At 42.6% G+C, this 21,829-nt stretch overlaps 1 protein-coding gene and 1 long non-coding RNA gene across 2 annotated transcripts in view; one reads left to right on the plus strand and one right to left on the minus strand.

The window, feature by feature from the left end:
* The window catches only part of Skap1 (src kinase associated phosphoprotein 1), a 295,682-nt gene that overhangs the window by 114,353 nt on the left and 159,500 nt on the right, over nucleotides 1-21,829 (plus strand). The window lies entirely within an intron of this gene.
* Nucleotides 2,224-5,936, minus strand: LOC131917646 (uncharacterized). Its single transcript, XR_009380723.1, has 2 exons — nucleotides 5,717-5,936; nucleotides 2,224-2,570 (listed from the first exon to the last, which is right to left on the minus strand). It is a non-coding gene; the product is annotated as an uncharacterized LOC131917646 (long non-coding RNA).

The following is a 21,829-nucleotide window of genomic DNA, read 5'->3' on the forward strand; positions in this document are numbered from 1 at the left end:
GCAGGTGCCACGTTGCCTCTGCATAAGGATTCCTCTCCATTTACTCTGATCACACCGGGACAGCATCTAGAAGCAGTTCTGGAGAGCTAAGCTTGAAATAATTCCAAATAGAAATGAATGGTCAGGACTTGGGCTAGTATTTGTCTGCTGGGCACTCGGAGAAGCTGACAGAGATAATAAAGAATAAGGAGCTGAATGCCAGTGTAGCAAGTATTAAAAAATGTCATACTGCTCTCCTTGGCTATAGAAAACTGATGCAATTATCTTGCCTGGTCTCTGAATATGTATTTCAAAATAGACGGGAGGTTTTAAGATATCATATATGTGGACATACATGTATATATACATACCGACACATAGGTATTTATATCTCTATATCTAGATCCTTCCTTATACAAACAAGGATTTATGTGAATGCGGGATTTTGTGTCCATATAAACCTTAGCTAGTGGTTGAGTTATGAGAGGCCAGTTTAAGTTAAGGATATCGTTTATACCTTTTGAAAATTTACTGGAGAATTGTCAAGGCAGTGCTTATCGGGGCATTCAAAATGTTTATTTACATTAGAAGCAAGGAACTCACATGCTGCGAGTTGAGCAAGAAGCTTAGCAAGTCGTCATCTGGCATGAAAAAGATCCCAGAGACTTTGTTTAAAAACAAGAAAATGAAAATGTTGACAACATAAGTGCTGTAACCGAATTGTTCAACACATAACGTGTGGCTGTTTAGTAACATGGAGCATTTTTCTAAACTATTATCTGAAGCGAACTTCGGATGTGGAAATCAGCAGTTTCTTTTGTAAGTAACTCACTAGAAGAAATACCGTGAATGGACAGAAAATGCTTACATTTTAGAATTTTTTTGAGGAAGAAAAATCCCAGACACCATCAGTCAGCCTCTTGACAGCTCGCAGGCATCCAGAAAATGATGCACTTCCTGTCTTTATGAAATACATGGATGTTCTATTAGCTTGAACAACTGGGGCTCAAAGTACTTGTAAACAAGGAGGGACTAAGCTCAAGCCAATAATCAACTGCTTATTTGGCTCTTAGGCGCCAAAAACTCTTGTAAGTACGTGAATTAACTCATTCGATCTTGACTAAGAGGAGCATGCCCCATTTTTATCTCCGTCTTACAGATGAGAAAAATGTAACTTGGCTCAAATGGTGCTCCCTCCTGAGAGTGGAGAACAGTGCATGTGAGACTGAGAACCTGCACTTGTGGAAAGACCTTCTACATAATTAGATGAGTGGTTCGTCTCTCCGTGCCCATTTTGGCTGTAGCTGGAGTCTGTAAAAAGCCCCATGTATGAGCTGTGCAACCTGTTTGATAGGCCATCAGAAGGAAGCATTACAGCTGTACGCAGAAAGCCAGTAAGAGTTTGTGTGCCGTTTGAAGTTGGTGTAGTAGGAAGGAGATCGCTGCTCTTGGTCCATGGCATGAGGTGGGTGGGGCTCCTGAGACTGTACCCCAAATCCTTATGAAAACTCCCCCATGAAGCAGGTTTCAGAAACAGAGCACAGAGTGCATTCATCTTCAATTTGACCTTGTTCCAGCCCATCCCCCTATTCCTAGGCGACAAAATTAGGTCCCTCTGGAGCACTTCGTTATTTTCCTTATTTATGCTAATGTTAGCTCTGCTGGCCGTACCTTTGAAAAGATGGGTGAAAAGAAATTAAGCAGAACATAAGGGTCCTTTTTTTCCTCTTCTTTTTAAATAACCATTTTGAATCATAACTTAGTGGGCCAAAGACTGGCTTGTGACCCATTGGATTCGCAATGGAAATAATGGCCTTGGCAGTGCATAATTAGATTCTTCATGCTAGTCTGCCTAAGCACTCAGCAAAGGTGTGTTTGTACCCTGTCGGTTGGAGAGAAGGGGTGGGGGGAGCCACCTTGTGGCTAGAAGACGACCAGCAGCCTCCGCGACCCTGGCTGGTTCTCAGGAGGAAGGGGAGGGGATGAGCAGAGCAGCCAGAGATAAATCAGAAATATCCATCACTAAATATTTGTGGAAAGTGGTAAGAGGTATAAATAGGATCCATAACTACAATAACACCAAAGCTGTAGTTGTAAATATACATTATCCTCTTTAATATGACACAGAATAGATTGAGAACTGAGAAATTATTAAGATCTCACCAAAAAAAAAATTGGAAGAAAGAATGAAAACATTTAAGTTAAAATTATGTTCATTTTGTAATTCAATAAAGAATTCCCAGAGACATATTTTTAAATTTAATGTTGTTTTCTATAGCACAGAAAAAGCCCCACAGACATCTGTTTGCATACATTGTGTGTCAGGCAACATCAGATTTGAATGGAATTTATCTAAATTTTATATGCATGGCTTGATGTAAATTGAAATAAATTGTACAGCATACTCTGCGTGGACATATTGGTTTTTCCATCGCGGCTTGAACTTTTAACCCCAGGGCCTGGGCCGGTCACACGTTGACCTGTCTGAACTCTGCTGGTAGATCCAAGTGTGGAAGACTGACCTTGCATCCATGGCAACCGTAAAGTAGGGTCCATGACTCCTCTCTTCTTTTCTCTTTCTTTTCTCCACACTCCAAACAAAACAAAACAAATTAGTGTACTCTCGCATAGCCAGTCAGTGTAATCTCGGAGTAGTTCTGCCGAAATGCATTTTGCCCCGAACCTAAGCTCTGAGCAAAGCTTTTTAAGCTTGCTTGTCAGATGTTAATGAAAGTTTGAAATGAAAGCCTTTATAAAAGTTAATGGAAAAGACCCCTTCCTGGGACACATTCAGTGTGCTTGTCTGCCATTAAAATAAAATATACTTCACATGCTCATATATTAGGCTGTGTTGCTGTAGGTATGTCATACATGCAGATGAAAATTATACTTGTGTGGGATTTTAACATAATCCTTCCTAGGTAGATTGAAATAAAAAAAATACTTGGGTAAATCCTTGCCCCTGTGCCTAATATCCATGTCCTACTGAACGTTCTGCAGTACCATAAAGCTAGTCCGTCTGAAATGGACTGAAAGAGTTCATCTTCCAACTAGAAGATGTAGAGTCCATTTTGATTAGGGTGCATTTATACTTTTGATTTGTTTGATTTGTATTAGTTTACACTAACTGTACAACTCACTGCCCGGAGTCATGACATTCCCATAGTTGCATGTGATACAGGTGGATCTTCTCTCACGTCTCCCTTTCATATCCATCTCTTGCCCTCTTCTCCCTTCCACATCTCTGCAAGGCCCCTCCGACTTTCGTGTCCTTTCCTTGCCCCTAAGTCCCACATTTTCCAGAATTTCCCATTTCTTAATCATGGTGGCCATCCAGGGGTGTTACTTATCCAATCCCATACCATATGTTTGTGGTTGGTCGTTTACTCATGTAAGAAGCATTTGTGGAAGGTTTGTTTCTCGTATAAACAAAGAGGTAACCACAACAAAAAGATGGTTGACTGGTCTTAAGGAGTCACAGTTTTTACAAGACAGCACCCTCAGAGGAAAAGTGGTACACAGTTAGACAGTAGTGACAAATAGAGTTTGACATTATGTCCCAGCTGGCAATGAAACATGGCTTAATGGAGTGACCAGTTGGCCGTGGATTGAATGAAAAAAGACCTCTTAGGAGGAAAGCCTTGGAAAAGTTGGCCAGTGAGCAGACAATCCAGATTTAAGAGGTTTCAAGGAATAAGCAAAACCTAGGATGGTATTGGTAACCTGCAAGGGTTAAACCTGTTGAGGGTGACCAGATACTAGATACGTGGGCTGTGATATGCTGGAGATAACAAACATCCTTGAATGTTTATCAACTAATCTGATCTTTTGAGGGTTGAGTCTTGTTGTCTTTTAAAAAAAAAGAAAGGATGAAGAAAATCTTAATTTCTAGGAGTTTGAGCTACAAACCTGGAAATCTCTAACATTTCATAAATTGCTTTTGGGCAACCCTAGGCAGCTGTTTTGACAGAGCACAGAGGGATGAAGTTCTTGTTTAGAGTGGCCGTGCAGCTGTTTAAAACAGCAACAGATACTTCAAGAAGGTTTTTCTTTTCCCAGTGATATTGAAGATAATTTTTAAAAACAGCAGAGTGAGGGCAAGGAGAACCAGGAAATGTTTCCTCTTGGTAGAGTCCCTCTACCAAGCCCTGACACTGTAAAGTCTCTTTATCTCTAGGCGAGGGTTTTTCTGTGTGTAATAATAGAATAGAATAATAGAAATACCTAACATCTACTAGACACTTACTCTATACCAGAAGCATGTTCTTTTGGGAGGAAACATGGGGTACATGGGTTGACACAGGGTCTCGCCATGCAGCCCAGGACTGGCTTTGAACTCATAACCTCCCCTTAAGAACCCCAAAGAAGTCAGGGTTATAGGTGCATGCCGCAATGCTCTGCTTCCAGACACCAATATTCTACCTGCTTTCTTTAATTCTCCCAACAGCCTTACTGGTTTCCCAAGACCATGAAACCGAGACACTTTCTTCTCCAGGATCACACTCAGGGGTCAGCAACATTTAAATAGAGAGTCATATAGTGAGTCTATTTTAGGCTCTGTGGCCCATACAGATCCCCCAAACTGGCCATTAGGGCACAGCAGTACAGAAGTGACTGACTTAGACACCATATGACGAAGGATTATAGCTTGTTTCCTTAAAACTTTTGACTAGTCACAGAAATATGAATTCCATATAATTCTACTCCCCATGCTGCTAAAGATATAAAATAAGTTTGTGAGATCTACAAAATCTAAGTTTGTGAGATCTACCAAAAAAAATGAGTAGGGGTAGATTTGGCCTTTGGGTCGTAATTTGTCAACCTTTATACAACACTATGTTGCTTCTTGGTGGACAGCATAAGGAGTTGATTCGATGGTTTCAGGTCACTGCACTTGGGAGGTAGAGGCAGGAAGATCAGGTTTAAGGCCAGCCTTAGCTTTCTGTGATCCTATCTCAAAAATAAGTTAGTTAGGTAACTGTCTAGCACCAAAAGTAGGGTAACCATTTTGGATTCAAAATTGTAGTGAAAAAAATAAATAAAACCCTGAAAGCTTCTTGGGAAAACTTAGTTCATTTTGGAAAGGACCGTTTCAGCTCTGCTAAGAAGACAAAGAACCACCACTGTTTAAGTGACGTGTTCAGGGAGCTCTGCCATCTCCTTTCACGAGAGCTTTGCCACGGCGGCTGTTCCTGTTGGGTCCTGGTCATCCACTTCCTAGAAATGGAGATGTCTGTCTCTCCCTGATTCTGCACCATCTAGAACAATTGCTGCGCTGACATCCATAGCTGCAGATAAGAACTTCTCACCCTTCTCCCCAGCCTTTGTTCTCATCTTTTTGCTTTTGTGTTGCGTGTAGTACGCAGGTTTAAGTGCACATGCGTGGGTTGCACGTGTGTACATGTGCATGTGGAGTCCAGTGGCTGATGCGAGGCGTCCTTCTTGACTGCTGTCCACCTAATACACTGACCTCCCTCACTTGAATCCTTGTTTGCACGGCAAGAACTTGACCCCCTTGAATTGTCTTCCAGCCCCTCGCCTTCACTCTCTACTCATCTAGAGTTTCTCTTCGAGCCACGGCCGTAACTTTCAGAGAGACGCTTCCCCAAACATCCTCACGCCTTTCACAGGCTAGAACCAGGAATCAGGCGGGTTATAGGCTTCTTTTTGTTTTCGTATTTAAAAGTGTGATTTTCCCCCCCAAAACGCTTATACAAACATTTCTATAAACTGTTACCTAAAAATAACTGTCCCTCAGGGGTCCGTATGCTTAGCTCTTAATTGCTTTGGGTGCATGGTTCTTGGATGGGATGGTAGATGTGGTAAATCAGCTTTTCCTTTAAGCTCACACTAGATAGCCAAGTGTGGATTTAGAACTCTTCCCCCCACTAGCTTTAAAACTCACAGCCATTGCAGACTTTATTTCTGTCTCCCTGGTGTCTGCTGAAGTGATAAAAGCAAACCACGGAAACTGTCACACAGTGTGATGTTCCTCTCTGTGATCCCCAGTTCTATAACCTTGTTGTTCAAATTCTAGAATGGTCCTCTGTACATGCCTTACGGCTTCCTGAGCGCCGGAGGTTTGTTTTCTGGTTATAGTCAACAGCCTCCTATGTGGTCTAGGTATAATATATTCAGAAGAGTGAATTCTCAGAAAAAGTCATTAAAGTTCAATTTTGGAAGGCGCTTCCCCCACCCCTCCAAGCCTGTGTAATTTACAGACATCCCCCCACCCCCCCACCCAAGAAGCTTTTATTAGCACCAAGTTTTTTATACGAGATGATTCGAGAGCCATAAAATCGGATGAACAAGGAAGAGAGTGGCCATTTCAATGCCTGCCTCTTTTGTGTGGGCTCTCGTTTGGTCTTAGAATGATCCAGAATGTTCCTCAGCACCCCTGACCATAAGGCTGTGATGAGACCGGGGGAATACCCCGCCCTGAGAGTGAAATGTTCTTCTGTTTGTGTTTCTGAAACTCTGGGTATGGCTTTGAAAATTACATAAATGTTTAGTTAAAAGACGATTTGCAAATCGTGGGCACTGTTGAGGTAAGGTGTGATCTGACCAAGAGTGTGTAAGGGAAGATTTTTTCCCCCTGTCATAGGGCAGGGATAGAATCCAGGGCCTTGTATATGCTAGGCAAGTGCTCCACCAGACTTATATCCCTAGCCAGAGAAAAACTTTAAATACTTCTAAAAGATCTATTTATTTTTGTTACATGTCCATGAGTATTTGTCTGCGTGTATGTGTGTACGTCACATGTGTGCCCAGTGCCCAAAAAAGGGTGTCAGATTCTCTGGACCTGGAATTATAGATGGCTGTAAGCTATCCTGTGTATGTGCTGGGAGTCAAACCCAGGTCCTCTGCAAAAGCAGCCAGTGCTCTTAACCAATGAGCTACCTCTTCAGACCCATCTAGTCAGAAGATAAAAGAAAATAGCAATACTGTTTTAAGGAGCTCTTCCCCCCCAAAAAAAAAAAACCAAAAAAAGAAAAAAGAAAAGAAGAAGGAAGGAAGGAAGGAAGAGAAGCCAGCAGTGGTGGCACACGCCTTTAATCCCAGCACTTGGGAGGCAGAGCCAGGCGGATCTCTGTGAGTTCGAGGCCAGCCTGATTTACAGAGTGAGTTCCAGGACAGCCAAGGCTACACAGAGAAACCCTGTCTCAAAAACAAAAACCAATACAACAACAAAGCACTCCCGTTTCCTGGATGTTAGGACAGTGGCCTCAGACCGTCTGTCATCTACTAATGTATTACATCATCTAGGACAGAGCTGCTTGTGAAGTGAAACGCTAGTGTCTCTTGCTCTACTGTTACTGTGTTGAGATGTTTTTCTGCTCTGAGATCAGCTATTCTCAGCTGGCCAATGCATTGGTTTTATTGTCATTTTTAGTATCTAAACAATCTTGACAACTTAAGTTTTAAGCTTCAAAATTGGGTCTTAAAGTATAGAATTACAAATACATATAGAATTGCTCAAAATACAGCTCACTTTGTCTCTGTGTGTACATGTGTGTGTGTGTGTGTGTGTGTGTGTGTGTGTGTGTGTGTGTGTACGTGTATGCTGTGGGATGTTCTGTATGGCAAATGTGTTGCTGATTGGTCAATAAATAAAACACTAATTGGCCATTGGCTAGGCAGGAAGTGTAGGCAGGACAAGGAGGAGAATAAAGCTGGGAAGTGGAAGGCTGAGTCAGAGAGACACTGCCAGCCGCCACGATGACAAACAGCATGTGAAGATGCCGGTAAGCCACGAGCCACGTGGCAAGGTATAGATTTATAGAAATGGATTAATTTAAGCTGTAAGAACAGTTAGCAAGAAGCCTGCCACAGCCATACAGTTTGTAACCAATATAAGTCTCTGTGTTTACTTGGTCAGGTCTGAGCGGCTGTGGGACTGGCAGGTGAGAGAGATTTGTCCTGACTGTGGGCCAGGCAGGAAAACTCTAGCTACACATGTATGTGGAGGCCACAGGTTGCCAGGCATCTTCTTCAACCACTCTCCCGTACTTTTGGACACAGGATTCTCACTGAGTTTGGAGCTCACTGATTGGCTAGACTGGCTGGCCAGTGAGCCCCAGCTCTTACAATGGGTGCCGGGCATCTGAACTCAGGTCTTCCACTTGATGGCAAACCCTTTGCTGACTAAACCATCTTCCCTGTTCTGGTTCACTCTCTTAAAAAAAAAAAAGTCAAACTTCCTGTGATGTGATTTCCTCCAATCCCTGCCGACCTTATGTTGAAACTCTGTTTGCCACCCTGCCTCCTCCAGACCTGAGCTCTCAGCCCCATGCTGGTCACACGCATGTGCTCATTCATTGACCCAACTGTTGAATCAAAGAGTGACAGAATGGATTTTAGTTGAGTAGTAGAATACAGAAACTCTGAGCCGGGCGGTGGTGGCGCATGCCTTTAATCCCAGCACTCGGGAGGCAGAGGCAGGCAGATCTCTGTGAGTTTGAGGTCAGCCTGGTCTGCAGAGTGAGTTCCAGGAAAGGCACAAAGCTACACAGAGAAACCTTGTCTCAAAAAAACAAAAACAAAAACAAAACAAAACAAAACAAACAACAACAACAACAAAAACAGAAACTCGTGAATCCCTTGCATTTTTGCATGGCTAGGCTCACTCTAGAGACACATGTCCATAAAGTCTAGGTTACTAGTATGGCTGGCTTTCTTGAACGGTGGCGTCATGGAGAGAATCGACAGGATACCCTCAGAGTGCACATGCATGAAAGGTTGAGTGGGAGCGTGGCTGCTCCTCACTAAGAATCTCAGTGAAACTGTGAGAGATGGGAGAAGGGACCTCCACTTCCTGTTAGTGGAATTCCATAGCAATATAAGACACCCAAGGGCAACATAGTAGTAAAAAAGTGTCCCTCCGTCCCATTGATTATCCTTAAGCCTTTGGATTTGAAGTCAGGATATGTGTTCTTCTGTCCTCTGCAGAAAAGGAGCTGATGTATTAAAGTTGTCGTGTCAGTATATTGGTAGTGTCTGGCTCGGTTCCCGGATAGCATTTGGTATATATCATATCTTTGCTACCTGTAGAACTTCCTGGGAAAATACACAAGAAACACAGTGTTTGGACAATACAAGATATTCCCATGTGATTTCTGTTTGGGTAACTGGGAAGCAACTGTGTATCTCGGAGTCTCTGTTTTGAGCTGCCTGTCTCTCCGATGGTCATTGTAATCCACATCAGCTCTTTACTGTTGGTGTCCTGTCGTTTTAGCACACACTTAAAACAAATCATCATATTTCCTGTTAAGTGGGAATTTAGGGGGAAAAAAAAGAATCTTGTCATTTGCAACTAAGGATGAGATGTTCCCTGAGTTTATACTCTCATTAGAGGAAGCTACATGGCCCAATGTGAGACCATTGCTGGGTTCCTCTCACACTGGAAGAAGACCAGTAGTCATGAAGACCATAAAGAAGGTTGAGGAAATCCAAATTCAGAGGCTGGAGCGGTGGCTCAGTAGCTAAGATCACTGGCTACTCTTCCAGAAGAGCCTGGTTTGGTTTCCAGCACCCACACAGTGGCTCGTAACCATCTGTAACTCCAGTTCTAGGAGCTCCTCCTTGGGCATTAGGAACTCACATGGTGCAGGCATTCATACGGGCAAAACACCCATAAATGTAACTGTTTTTTAATTAAGAAAAGAGGATCCAGAGCCGATTGAAATTCTCAGAGTCTCTTCCATGCGCAAGGCATCAGGCTAGGTGCTCTGGGGAAGGTTAGAAACTGTCCATCCCTGAACTGTACTTATAAGGTTCTGGATGTAGGCCTGGTGGGGGGATGGTGAGGGCAGAAGGGCAACAAAACAAAAAAGCCTTTGTTAATATGTTAAGAGAAATTTCAGTGGCTTAGAAAAAGTGGGAGCCTGATTTTAGGGGTTCAGACTGAGTGCATAGTGAAGAACTAGAAACTGGGGGTATTTGCAAGCCCAGATAATAGTATCTGAGAATGCAATGCTGAAACCCACTATTTATACAATTCGTACAATTGACATACGCTAATAAAAATAATTTTTAGAAAGAACAGACCAGAAGGGACTTTTTTTGGTTTTGGTTTTGTTTTAAGAAAGGATAGATTTGAACTGTTAAAAAGAGATGGGGCTTGAGGATACAGCTCAGTTGACAGAACGCTTTCCCAGCACACACAGAACTCTTAGTTTGATCCCCCAGCACCTCATAAACCAAGTATAGCGGTGTGGTGTGCGCCTGTGACCCCAGCGCTTGGGAGGTGGAGACAAGAAATTCAGAAGTTTAAGGTCATCATCAGCTTCCCAAGAAGGCAAAGGCCAGCTTCGGAAACCCGAGAATGACCTTATCTCACAAAACAAACAAATAGATAGATAGATAGATAGATAGATAGATAGATAGATAGATAGATAGATAGATAGATAGATAAAAAGGGAGAAAAGGAAAAAGGTAAAGGGAGAGAGAGAGAAGAGGAGGGGCGGCAGAGGAGGAGGATGGGATCTGGAAAAGGTAGAAAAGAGTCATTCAGCTCCACTCAAGGATGAGTCTTGGCAAACAGGCGAGTCATTGACTCCCTAGGGAAAGCGGTTAAGTTTCAGGAGGAAGTAATGATGTAAAGCTGCTTTAACAGAAGGGAGGGGAGCAGGGAGCCAAATGCCAAGAGTCAAGAGCATGGAGCAGGACGGCCCAGGGCTTAGGGAGAAGGAAAGTTTTGGGAAGCCACTAAAGAAATACATCAGGGTTAGGCAAAAAAAGGACATAACGTCGAGTTCCTAGAAACTATCTCAGTCTGTTCCATGGACATTAGATGGAGGATTCACGGAGGATGAAAATGCTCGAAGACTCTGATCCATTTCATTTGTAAGTTCAGCTCTCATCACTGTCTTGCTATGATGAGGTACAACTTCCGGTCCGTGGACAAGCACCCACAGTTGTGTGCTAATCAACCTGAATCTTTGATTACTTTCCCCGTCCACATCAAGCCCTGTCCTCAAGAGATATGACAGCCACAGTCAGGGCAGACATTCTGTCCTCAATGTTCCCACACAGTTTACAAGTCAACTTTCTCTTCCTGGTTCCAGAATCCCCACAATTCCCCAGGGCCTCCTGCCCTCCTGCCCCAGAGTCCTCACTCATAGCCATTCTGCCCATCTTAATCCTCGACTCAAAGGTCCAGAGTAGCAAGTGCCTCTTCTCTCAACCTTTCCAACTCCAGTCTTCTCCTCTTCTTCCTTTGCTGCATCACACACTTGTCTAAGGAGAGCAGAGCCTTAGATTATGCCAAGCTATGTATGACTCAGTAGTTAAGAGCACGGGCTGCTCTTCCAGAGGACCCAGGTTCAATTCCGGGATCATAACTGTCTGTAACTCCAGTCCCAGGGGATCCAACACTCCTTCTGGCCTCAGCGGGCACTGCACACACACAGTGCATAGACATGCATGAAGACAAAACATCCACCAAAAAAAAAAAAAAAAAAAAAAAAAGATGGCGGTAGCGGGCATGGGAAGGTGTTGAAGGATCAAACTGGAGCCTCTGGAGTGCACAGGGTATATGACAGTAAGTGATAGTACAGATCTGTCCTCTCACCTGCTACAGTTCAGGAGCTCAACTTTTTTTTTTCTTTTTTAACAGATTGGAAAACATGGTCATGTTGTTTCTGACTCTACCTTTCAAGTCCCCTCCTGGGTTTGACATGCCTGTCCTAAACTCCAGCCCCCCTGAATTAGTCATCATTACCCAAACCCAGTCCTACACCTTCTACCTGCAATGCCTTTTCCAGCCTCTCTACCCACATACTCATCCTTCAAGGCACCACTCGGACTCCATCTTCTCTAAATGACTTCCTCTTTGCACCTGGCTGGGCTCAACCCCACGTCCCCTCTATCAAAGCTGCTACCACCATTTGCCTTGCATTATATTACACTGTACACTGACGGGCTTCTCCAGTGGATTAGGGCCTCCCAGAGGACAAGAATTGGGTCTTTAATTTTTTTTTTATGTCCCTCACAGGTTGCAGCATCTATTAGATATCCAACAAATGTTTGTCAAATTGATCCACACGTGTGGTTGCATGGTCCAGATTTCCAAATAATCCCTATTTATCTGTCATAGCCTAAAGAACCTTCAAAGAACCTTTAGTTAATAACAGTCTCCTCTTTGTAGTGAGTATTAATGTGACACAGAGCGACAGCCTCCCTCTTCCCCTCTCCTATGACATTCAGAGATTTTCTTCCCTTTGGAGCCAGAAATGCTGAGGGTAGAGAGCACTGTCCACCCCAGAGATACCCAAGATAAATGTTCACTGTCTTCCATACTGTAGCCTATGAGAACAAAGGCAGATACTAGACCGTCCACTGACACCCACAAAGACAAACGGAAGAGGCCAAACTTTCGAAGAGGGAAGGGAGGCACCAGCAACGGCATGCATGCTCTGCTGTGTAGGCTGCCAGCCAGTGGCAACCGCACCCACATAAGACTTTAGATCCCGTTGACTGCTGAAACATTGTTTATGCTGAAACGTCAACAATCTGTGATCTCCCACGTGAAATGAAAATGCTGGTGTTTATATGGTGCTTTCCAGCCAAAGAATCCCAAAGTGCCTTATAAATTAAAATAGGGATGTTTCTCATGCAGGATGTTTGGTGTCTTCCATATTCGAAATGCTGTTTCTGGTGGTTAAACTTCCCCGCCCCTGCCACACCGCCGACTGCTAAACCTTTTATCAGATTCGAGTTGGTTTTTGGTTTGGTTTGGTTTTGGGTATTGTAAGGTCTACAGTGTACACAATTTGTCTTCTAGCTTGTGCTACAGGCCTCCTACCCACTCCTCTTCCCCCACTAACATGGAAAGTGAATTCAATTAGACCCAAGACAAAGAGTAATTGCGTTGGAAAACAGAAGAAAACTATCTCATCCCAGAGTGATTAAGCTCTAGTACTGCGTAGGAGTTTAACTCCTTCATGAAAATGAGATTCCCCAGAATAAATGAACACCCGGATCTGCTGAATCACAGTGTAGCATCATGATGCTAAGCCTCCAGTTAGCTCCCCAGCTCTTTGCTCCAAGATGGTGAGTGCTCACTGTAAGTCAGAAGAAGTAGAAGATGATGATTAGAAACACCAAGAGCCTTAATATTTAATGATTTGACTGTTCTTATCTTATAGTATAAAATTCTAATTTTATAGTATAAACATAAATATATCAAAACCTGAAACTTATTCTGGTTCCTATTTTTGGGTTCCTGAAAGTAAATATAATAGCTTACTCTCCTAGAATCCTTTTGTGCCGATCCGGATTTTGGTGACCACTTCCACATACCCATCACAACCGGTCTGAGTAGAGCCTGTGTTAGCCATGACTTCAAAACTACGTTGCTAGCGGCTTCTGACTTGTTGCTTATTTGGTGGTGATTCTGACTTACCCAGATCGATGATAATGTGACCGAACTCCTTGAGCAGTAGGTGACCAGTACCTAAGGATGACCGGCAGGCCAGTCATTCCCGGTACATATTTAAGGTGGGGGGTGTCAATTTCAAGAGAAACTTGAAAGGTGAAACTCGGGACATCATGAAAGAATCTAGGATAAAGGAGGACATTGGGGAACAGGGTGCCCGTATGAGGCCCTGAATTTGATTCCCCAGCATGTCCACTAAAAACAGAAGCTGTGGGATATGAGCGCCGATGCTAAGGAAGAGGCCGCGGTCGGCCTGTTGCAGGTATCTGCTTAAGGGTGGAGCGCAGCAGGCGGAAGAGCTCTGGTGTAGAGAACTAGGTCCACGTGCCCTGAACTAAGATGCCTTCTTGAACCTTTGCCACCGATACCATCTTAGTTATTCCATCCCTATCTGTGCTGTATGAAATAGATTTACATTTCTAAAACTTGACCTGTTCTCCTTCAGTCAAACTACCCTTTGTAATGGGAAAGTTTCATCGCTCCAGCCCCAAACTTTCCTGTCTGCTCTTATTAACCAATAAAAGAACTGACTGCTCTTTCCTTGCATGTACATTTCTGTGTGGTGTGTGTGCATGTTTGTATTCATGTTCTCAGGTGGGTAGGCATACATGTGTTTGCAATTGTGTGTGTGCATGTGTGTGTGTGTGTGTGTGTGTGTGTGTGCATGTATGCGTGTATGCACATGCACGCGTACACTTGTACATATGGAGGTCCAAAGCTGACCATCGTTGTCTTCCTCAAATGCTCTCCACGTCGTTTACTGGGCAGGACCTTTCACTGAATCTAGAGCTCACTGGCTCCCACTGGACTACCGAGGCAGCTTGCTTTGGGAAGCCCCCCTCTCTCTGCATCTTAAGCACCGGGATTAGAGGCAACCACTACACTTACCCAGCATTTATGTGGGTTATGGTGATCCTAATTCCAGCCTTCACTCATGAATCAAGCATTTTATCCACTGGACTATTGCCCCAGCCTGAGACTGTACATTTTTATGTCTCACTTATAGATAGCCAAGAGCATAGACACCAGCTCTTTTGGCTTGAGTTTCCCCTTGGAAGTAGAATTTTTTTTTGAGTAGTTATATATGGTTTTGATCATGGATGAAAACCTACTTTTCATTGGTTGCTGTCCTAAATAGAAGATAAGTCTAAGAGGTCAAGCAAGGTCATTTAAGTGTCTAACAATGTGACAGAAGTTTCGTGTCCCCTGTCTCCCTATTTGATCTTGCTTTTACCCATTTCTAACGAGAAATGATCGTGTCTATAACTAAGAGGTAATTTATATTGTTCTTTGAGATATGCTAGTGAAAGGCATGACATAAATAAATCCCAGTGTTAACCGCTCCATATTTTTAGCCCATATCTTATGGAATCTGTTGAATACCCGACAGATTTATTTACTTATATAAACTCAGTTTGTTATTCTTAGCAAAATTTGTGTCATGATAAATACTTTAAAATAACTTTACATGGTAACCAAGGATTAGTGAAACTGATTTATAGACTTGAAGGAAGAGGAACAAAACCACCATCTTGCTGGGCCTGGCTGCACAGGCCTGTAATACCGGATACTCAGGAAGGAGGCTGGGGCTGAAGGATCACAAGTTCAAGGCCTGCATCAGCTACAAGCACTGTAGAGAGAGTTCAAGGTTAGCCTAGGCAACTTAGTGAGACCGTGCCTCCAAATGAAATATGCAGGAAGGCCTGAGGATGTGGCTTAGTAGCAGGTGCTTGCCTAGGGTGTGCAAGGTCTTCAATTATCAGTGCTGGAAGCAAATAAGGAAAGATGATGCTGTACTTGGGACAGGAGTCAGGTAAGTTTTAAAATTCTTAAGTGAAGTTTTTAGCCAATCAACAGCAAGGGTAGGTCATATCAAAAAGAATATATAATGGTCGGTGGTAGTGGCACACGCCTTTAATCCCAGCACTCAGGAGGCAGAGCCAGACAGATCTCTGTGAGTTCGAGGTCAGCCTGGTCTACAGAGCAGCAGCCTTCAGAAAGCAAACGGCTTGAGTTACTTCAAGCCACTTTGCCTTTTTATTTTTTTAATTAAAGTCAACACAATGCTAATGATTACCTGTATCCTGAATGTTTTATGATAATATTTTATAGTATTCTCCAAAATACAACCAGGAAGTTATCGTGGGTTTTTCTCCCCAAACTTGAATGGAGCAAACGCTAGGCAACCATGGTACCGCACATGTATGCACGCGTAGGTGTTCATGTAACTCTTTGCTCACCATAGGACTTGAACAGAACCTCACTGCCTAACCAAATAATTCAAATGCTACTGAGCAGGAAATTTTAGTTAGACCAGAATATCATGAACTTAGCATACATCTATGGACATGCACTGATCATGCGGGCTGTATTTTAAAAATCTCAAAATAATAAGACATAGATATTTTTATGCTTTTATGCTGGTTTTGGTGTTACTTGTTTTAGAACTTGGAAAGTATGCCTCTTCCAAACAACAACGTTGCTTCATTTTCTTTTCTGTTTTCAGCTGTTTGCAGCCCCTTTTTGAAAACCGAGAAACAATGCAATTAATTTTCCCCAGCGCAATCATGCATAGATTTAATAAGCATCCGAAGGTAGGATCCATCTGTAAAGGATGCATTGCATGCTAAATTACTTCTCTTCTGTGGTTGGTTTTTTTTTCTTTCCAAACCTTAATTAATTGGAGAAAAAAAATGTTTATTAAAGTGGGAACAGGCTGGGTTCTGGCTCTCCGTCTCTGGTTCAAAAGTTCATGCAATCCCCTGAAGGCTCATCTGAATGTGTGTGTCTCCCTCACGCCATCTTTCTTTCTCCGTTTCTGTGGTGGGGATGCATGCCTGCAAAAGGTGTTATTGTGTTCCCAGGCTTGATTTTAATAATCTTAACTTGAACGAACCTTTTCTGTATGTCTATAGTATGTAAATAAATAGTACAGACAGACACACAGACATATTCTTCACCCATTTTCCTATTGCTCTGAATTAAAAGAAAAAAAAAGCGGTCTTTCTCCCTGTGGCATCTTTAAATAGGATATAGAAGGAGAGCAGCAAGTTTAAGTCTACAGGTGAATCTGAGATAGGATAGTAGGCTGTCTTTAGGAATAAATCTGGACTCAAAAAGTATGAACCCTAGTCCACTAATGAACTCTTTATCCATAGACTAGGAAATGACTCACCCCTGTCAGGCACTTTGGACGCAGAAGACATTTCCTGACCACGGCAAACTTTTTATGACCAGAGTCGAACAGTGAGTTTATCGTAGATAAAAACTTTGGTCGGCCACTCCCCTACGATGTCATTATCTTCCTTCTGTGTTTTTCAGTGGATTGCTTTTTCTCTTTTGGTTTGTTTTCACCAAACTTTAGATCCTTGTTGCAAATAAAGAGGAGAAACCAGCAGTAACTTTCGTACACATTATCTAATCTCTTTTTCCGGATGTACTTCCAGGGTGTCCTCCCTCCTCAACCCAGACTCCCCGCCATGGCCAGATGGTGGACTCAGAAAGCAGTGCTGAACTTGACTGTGCTGCTCTCTGGTTGCTGGGCTTTTCCTCACCCAGCTGCTTCTGGCAAGGTGCAGTGATCACCGGGGAACCTCGAGAGCACTTTCTACAAGTTGTTCCCGACTCCCTTTGGACTTCTGGGTAGTGGCCTATGAAGGTCCTAAAATCATGGGATCTGTTAGCCATTTTAACCTTTAAAAACACACATTGATGTTGCAAGAGAGTGAAACAAAAAGGGGGGGCAGTATGGAAACGCATTTTAGTTTGGTATAGGCGAGGCCTTAATCATGGTGGATCTTTTTGTCCAGCACACAGCATCTCATACCCTTGAGTGACAGGGGAGCAAGCCATAGAAACATCCCTAGAAAGACATCACAGCATCAGCTCTCCATGGTTTCCTCTCAGAGATGCTGTAGTTCCTGCCTATTGGCATGTGCACCTTTGGGGTGCTTTTGAAAGCATATGTATCAGATCACATGGAAACGGGATGCTGAACTACAAGCAGCCAGTAACAATTATAATAGACGAAGTGGGAACCTGAAGACCCGTGAAGACTTGGGAGGGTCTGGCCATGGCTTTCTAAAGAGATGTTGTTTGAGACCTCTGTGAAAATCCTGCATTCAGCAGCTGCGGCTCTCCCAAATCGCATGCATGTAAACAACATACCTTTGAAGGGAGGGTAGTGTGGGCCCTTTCTCCGACATGCTTATGTCTCTGTTGTCAGAGATTGGCGTCCTTTGTGAGCTATTCAGTGACATTTCAGAACCATTTCGCTCTGCAGAAAACCTGCAGCTGCGTTTCTTTAGCTTGACACTGTGGCACTCGCGCTCGAAATTGCTAGTTAGAAAAAAAAATTGTTGAGGCCGGTGGCTGTAATCAGCGTTGTTGCTGTCTGTTTCCTCAGACTAATAGCAGAGCGATCTGAGTCTCAGAGTTCAAACAGAGGTTATCTTTCCCAGGTAGCATCTCGTCCAACGAGAATTTGATTTTTTTCTATAGGACTTTACTCCATTAGATTAATGAAATTTCAATGAGAGCCTGGCGCCCCCTGAAGCTTTGTTAAGAAAACAAATGGTGATTCTGTAGGTGTGACAGCTTGCTTGGAGACTTACGAGAAGGTGAACACATCCCCACCATCCAGGCAGCCTGGAACATTGATCTCTATTTAAAGCACCAATCGGATTTTTGTTAATTATAAATGATTGATCTGCAGTTTGCTACCCCCCTTCCCTCTTCTGGGTGTGCTCCCCCCTCCTTCCCCCACTTCTGACTTCTTTGCATGCTGAGTGCGGAGCTTTTTGTTAAGGAGACAATCATAAAGAGCAGATTACAGCAGGACCCGTAGTGACGCTGCTGTAAGTGCCTCTGTCACCCAGCGGAGGTGAGTCCTGCTGGAGATTTCAGACTGCCTCCATGTTCCTGGGTTAGTTGGCTCGCTCCTACAATAAAGGACTCTTCCTGATGAAAAGAAAGCCTTTGAGTCATTAGGCCAGAACCATGTAGACCCTCATTACTGTATTTTAAAGTCTGACTTACAAACCAAATCCCAATTTAACTCTGAGCCGGAGAGCATGTCTGGTAAACACCATCACGTGATGTGTAGGAGCAGGGCACACAGGGTAGGTGAAGGGGATCTCTCTCACTTATGCCTCATTTGTAGACGTTTACATAATGAATCCAGCTTTTATCATCTTTGAGGAATAGTAATGTTTACAAGTGATCCTGTACTAAAATACTGGCATGGCATGTATATTATTCTTTTTTAATTAAAATAAATGTGTTTAGTGTGTGTGTGTGTGTGTGTGTGTGTGTGTGTGTGTGTGCGCACTCGCATGTGCCATAGCATGTGTGGAGGTCAGAGGACAATTTGTAGGAGTCAGTTCTCTCCTTCCACCAAGTGGGTTCCAGGGGTAGAACTCAGACTTGGTGGTGTGTCCCTTTATCCACCAGGTCATCATGCCAGCACAGGTGTGTTATTCTTGGTGATTATTTACCACACATAGTTCTGAAAGAACACAGAAAAAAAATGACCTGGCTTCTTTGTAGACCTATCTTTAGTGAAAAAAAAATCTGAGCATTAAATGTATTCACTTATTGAACACAAAAGCACATGGTTCCTCCTATGTTGTTTATACACATAAAACACAAATAGAGGGTCATTTACATGGTCATGGGAAACTATTGGTAAAATTAAAACTTCAGATGTACAGAATTCAGTGTGATTCTAAACTACATTGATTTAATACTTCTGACTCAAACATTGATTTTTTTATGAATGGGTCTTTCTCAAGTTTGAGCCCTTACATTTTAGGACATGGCTTTTCAAGTTAGAATAATAATCATGCCCCAACGTTCATTTATTTTCAAATTGTCTAAATCATCTGCAGTACATACAGGAGAATTTTCTAGAACAGTAACATTGAGGTAGTTTATACTCTGTGGCGAAGTTCTACCAAGTTCTTGAGACTGGGAGAATCGCTGCCCCATCTGATCTGACTGCTCCGGGTTTGCTTCTCTTCTTTCGTGAGTTATTGTCCAACTCAGCGACGTGACAAACTCTCAGAGCATTACACACAGCTCTGCATTAAGGGCTGCCGTAAGAAACAGGTGAGGACCCAAAGTGTGGCAGAAACTTCCTGGCACTGGAATGCTGGGATGCCTCCTCTTCCCAAACACTTCCATCGTCTGAGTATAAAAGAGACCAAAACAGAGCTGCCCTGAGGGCCAATCAGTGCTCCTGTTCCCATCCCCAGGAAGTCTAAAGTGAAATTTTTATGAGATAGTACTTATCCTCAGAATTTTAAAGTATTTTCTCATTATTGCTTATTTTAATCTCAATTTTAAAAAAAACAATCAAAAACTGTTAATGTGAATTTATACACAATTGTAATTATGACTTTAAAAATCATATTTCAAATTATCCAGGTAACTATGACTTTAAAAGAACAGATATTATCACATCAGAATCACTGTTCCCATCACTGACTAAATGGATGACCAGTGACAACATGAAGGCCTGGGTGACCGTGGGAAACTGCAGGGAGCAGATTTTCAAATGTTTTCACTTTATTCCTGGGGGGGGGTTTGTTTTGAATAGGCTAACTAATGATTTTCATTAGAGTATTTGTAATTTATGTTATCTAAGTAAGGTTCTGGGGTTAAATAATTTAAAGACATAAACCCTTATCTGATACAAGAGCGCTAATGAAGTATATTAGATACTTGCCCTATTGCCGTATGAAATGGATCTCCACAGCTAACAACAGCCTTCTGTGGGAACACAAATCTCTATATAAATATCCAAATGTAGCAAGATGTTGCAAATTTTTAAAGATATGCCATAAAAATAGATTAGTGCTGGTACGCAGGCCTGTTCAGCTGAATTACAAAGGGATATCATGGGATTGCCGATGACATCCACATAAATAAAAAATCAATTCTTAATGATGAGGCAGACTTGTTTTAGCACATTACCCAGGTTAAATGGGAGCACACAAAGACATCAACTCCTCTAAGACTGGAGGAATCATTGTATATTAATATGATTTAGGGAGCTGCACACCTCGATGGAATAATTGTTATTATATCTAGAGAGCCAGATGGCACTTGGTGTAAACAGCCATTGAGCACCTCCAACACAAGTGCAGCAGGTGATCTCTGAGATGCTCTTGCATCCTGCTCACTCATCTTATCTGCATCTACGGGACCAAAGTTTGCAAAGTGCTGTGGTTACCAGTACACCAAGTTTTCAGAATGGTCCTAGTGTTCAGTGAGAATACAGACTATACAGACTATAGACTCTGCTTAGCAGGAGACTAGATAAGGCAAGTGTGTGTGTGTGTGTGTGTGTGTGCGTGTGTGTGTGTGTGTGTGTGTGTGTGTGTGTGTGTGTGTGTGTGTATATATATATAGTGTGCTTCCAAACTTAGAGCAATCTGAGTTCTGAACAAAATTAACTTTAATTTCTTGTAAAATGTCTTTCTTTGTTTTGTATATTTAAAATTTGTTGACTCCTGACAACACTAATTATCCAATTCTTTTGTTTATTTAACAAACATTATTTAAAATCTACCTTATCTTAGGTACTGGGGCTACATTGTGAGAAAAACCTGCCCCCTAGGGTTTACAGTTCTCAAGAGGACAATAAGCTATGCTGCACAATACAATACAATATATAAAATATTTGAGAAACCAAGCCGAGAAGACAGAATGTGGTAAAATGGAGTACAAAGGCTTATAATTTGCCCTCTCCCCAAATCCTTAAAAACAGAACAGTTTATTTGGGAAGAATGAGAGAGCCTGTGAGAGCCCTTCTTTACCTTCCAACCTCACTGATAGCGTGAGGTTCGTGGTGAGCTGTCCCAGGACCAGCCTACACCATAGCCAAGTAGCCACAGATGAGTATTCAGTGTAAGCTTAGGTCTCCTCGGCTTAAACTGAATTTAATACTATCACATCACTTTTACATAATTTGGTTTATTTCCTCTGATAATAACATCAAAACCCATAGCATCTTTAGTTACACGTCATCTTTTAATTTCTCCCTGCCCTACCTTAGAGTCTGTGTTTCTGAGTCACATCAAGGACACAAAACTGGCCTTTGAAGAGAGATTTTTGTGAATTTAGAGTTCCAAACATAGAAAGCAGATTTGTGTGAAAAGTAGAAGGCTTCTCAAAATTTTTCAATCACCTCATTCAAACTCTTTCACTCATAGTAAGAAAGTCCATCCTAATCCCGAGAGCATGTCCACCTCTCAAGGCACTGTTGCCTAGACAACCCCTCCATTTCCAGGCAGTGTCCAGCTCGTCCCAGGTGGGTTTCTTACATAACTGCAGCTGCTCCCTAAGTGAGACACAGCACGTGCCATGAGAAACTTGTCTAGTTTAGGAGAAAAGGAAAAGTAGTTTGTA

Source organism: Peromyscus eremicus, chromosome 8a (genome assembly GCF_949786415.1).
Source record: "Peromyscus eremicus chromosome 8a, PerEre_H2_v1, whole genome shotgun sequence".
Lineage (NCBI taxonomy): Eukaryota > Metazoa > Chordata > Mammalia > Rodentia > Cricetidae > Peromyscus > Peromyscus eremicus.